The 3385-nt window shown below is 28.6% G+C and overlaps 1 protein-coding gene across 1 annotated transcript in view; it reads left to right on the top strand.

Annotated features, from left to right (window-relative positions):
* GABA-B-R3 (gamma-aminobutyric acid type B receptor subunit 3) overlaps positions 1–3385 on the top strand; it is a gene marked incomplete at its 5' end in the record, with an annotated part of 146324 nt that overhangs the window by 10416 nt on the left and 132523 nt on the right.

Consider the following 3385-nt stretch of genomic DNA (forward strand, 5'->3'; position numbering starts at 1 on the left):
AGCAGGATTGAGATTACCTCATTGGGAACCTTGTATCTCTCAAGTATCAACTTGGGTGGGGCCCCTTCATAACATAGGTAATAGAAGGAAGGAGTATTATATAGAACATCCTTTTTTTATTTAATTTATCAAATTTTAGAAACCACAATTTACAAGATATAAGTTATTATTTATTATTTTACTTTATTTGTTGACCTGAAAGGTCAATCTGAATGCTCGTCTTTGGTTATACAGTCAATTCTATTGACGGAATAAGTATCAAATAACTAATCTAAGGCACTAAATCCCCCTCCACCCCCAAAAAACTTTATTGGTATGAAAAGTACAATTAACAAGTCATGAACACTTAGCTGGACTAATTACTACTATAGACTAGACTACTTTAGGCTAGACTAAACTAACAGACCGAGGTATTGTACTAATCTGACCTGAGTTGCCCTGTATAGGGTGAAACAGGATAAAGACGACAAACTCCTCATGGTCATTTTACACTTCGCGTACAACAAAAAAAGTCTACTTGACCCATGTCCGATTATCAATCATAAGAGCAGAATTTCAGTTCTATTATATATTTTTTCTGAATAACACTTTTCTTTATAAAAATGTCTCCTTAGTTATTGGTCCTACAGCAAAAGTAAAACCTTTGGAAAACTCATTAAATTTGCTTAGTTTTAAAGAAATGTAGAAATACTAGATTTTGAAAATTTGTTTTTTAACTTACGAAAATTAATTTTCTTAACTTACTTTGCAAATTTATATTTTTATCATACTGTTTATAATTATATATGTTTTTGTGTAAATAAAATATCTAATAATCCATTGAAAATCCATTGCTATCCTTAAACAGTTCTATGGATTCCGTAATTTTACAGCCCCTAAAATCATTACCTTCGAGTTATCTTCCTCATTTTTTCTTCATTATTTATATTTGATGATATTTACTAGTTCAAATTATAGTCTAGATAAAAAATGAATTCCTAACAGAAAAGGACGTGTAATTATTTATTTTTCACCTGTAAAATAAATTTTTTTAACTTCTGAAACAGCTATATTTTTTATTCTATGTATGACATGGTCAGCAATTTTTATTTTAATCTGTTTGTACTTTTTATTAAAGTAATTAAAAATCAGGATGAAATAATTTCTTTTTTTTTTCTCTTGTGCTCTTGGATTAAACCGAGCATGATAAAAGATGAATCACAAGTTAAAAACAAAGGAAAAAAATGACTCATGGGATGAAAAAGGATTTTCGAAAAGTAACCTTTAAAGTACAAGAAGAATCAGAGATAAGTTGATTAAGAAGTTTCAATGATGGAGCTAATAAAAGGTTTAAACTGATTAAGGAAGAACCAATAATCCCCAATCAGCTTCACCCTGTTATGGCTTCAGATATTCAAAATTGATTATAGAAAGCAAATTAATAGCATTAATCTTATTTCGGATTTCTTTTCTATGCTATTGTCCAAGATTCACTTATTAGAAAGGATTAAAGTATATAACTTATTGTTGTAAATATAGTTAAAAAGTGAATTTCGTAAATTAGAAATGATATTGAAATAAAATGAAAAGTAATTTTAAACTAGGATGTGAAAAATAATTACAATAAAAATTTTAGTGCAAATTGTTTGATACATAATGGATTAATAACTAACCATAAAATAATTAAAATTAAAATTAATATTGATATATAGAAAGAAATTTAAAATGAAAGTAAGTACTGAAGTTTGTTTTAAGTTCGACTTTACTTCTGTTTGTCTTTGAACCACAACAATATAACAATAATTACAGGCTCATTAGGTCCGTTAAAAGGTTTAGATCGTATGTGTCCAGAGCATCCGAAAATTGCCTGCATCCATTTTTACTTAAATACAATCACTGGTCGATCACGCTGCAAGAGAAGCACTCGCGCTTCCGGGTCGGGGTAAAGCAATTTTAACTCCATTAGAAATGAGCAAACCGCTTGAAAAGGAAATCAAAGATAAATGGCAATCTTTGTGGAATGAAAGCCCAAGGAGTAAAATTAAAATTATTAAAAAGGACGTCAAGCCCTGGGGTACCTTCAGCCGCAAATGCCATAGAGAGGAAATCGTACTGACCAGGATAAGAATAGGTCACACGAGGCTCACCCTCTCCTATCTTATTTCAAAAGAAACTCCTCCGATCTGCTAGTATTGCAACAACAATTTGACAATACCCATATTTTCCAAGAATTCCCATATTTTACATCACACCTTAATAGCTTAGGATTAAACCCGGATATTTCCAAAACCGTCAAAGACGATGATAAAATAATAAAATAAGTGTTTCAGTTCTCAAAATCAAAAGATTTACCGACACAAATTTAACATCGAACAGACGAAAAATAAAATGAATAAATAACAATAAAATTTTTAAAAAATAATAATAAATAAATAAAATTAAACAAACGTAATCAAAATTAAGTGAGCATTAATGACCAATGATGTTTTACGCAACTAAACAAAAACAATAAAACAGTACTGAAGGTTCAAACTTGATATTTATAAATATTCATAATTTTTAAAATAGCAATAAAATAATTGACAATAGGCCATTGAAAATAAAGTAAATTACATAAATAATCATAAATAAGTACATATATACATCCTTGTTTTATTATTACAGATTTAAGACAGTTGGCACTCCAATTTAACTGAAATCAGATTTACTAAATGTATTATAATGTACAGTTTTAAATAGCAAAAAATAAATATTTAAAAAAAAGGCAGTTGGATAGTTGAGGATATGAAGAAATAATTTATATTTAATTTAGGTGTATTAAACAATAAAGGGATTTTTTAATATTTTCATGTGTTCTTCACTGACAGTAACACATTATACCTAATTTACTCATTATTATAGAAAAACACGTGTTTTTATTTATTTAGAAGAGGAATAAGGGAGTACATGTTAATCTTATATTATTGTTTTTAACTGGTAAGGGGGTGTTATGGTAAGATAAGAGTATTTGCCTTAATCCTAACTCCTAAAGAGTATTGTGTATAGGAGGAATTAAGAGCTTCAGTTAGTCAATATTATTTGGGTAGGTGCGTGAACCTGTTATTCTCTACCACTTTTACTCTTTCTTTTTTTTAAAGTTTTTATTTTAAAATCCCTTAAGCCGTATATAAATGTATCCTTATTTTTTTATTCCTCGCAAGCAAAGTTAGGGAAGCTTTGTTTTTTGTTTTCGACCACAACATAAAATAAATTATGCTTAGTTTGTCTGATTCTTTTATTTATTTTATTTTTCTTATTACACTTCGTCTTCTATTTCTTAGTCCAGGGAGTTCTGAGGTTCGCTAATTTATTTCTTCTCATTAACTTATCTTAAATAGATTATCCTCTTTCTAATGGTTCTGCAGTC

Source organism: Halyomorpha halys, unplaced genomic scaffold (assembly GCF_000696795.3).
Source record: "Halyomorpha halys isolate HHAL.00 unplaced genomic scaffold, Hhal_1.1 Scaffold585.1, whole genome shotgun sequence".
Lineage (NCBI taxonomy): Eukaryota > Metazoa > Arthropoda > Insecta > Hemiptera > Pentatomidae > Halyomorpha > Halyomorpha halys.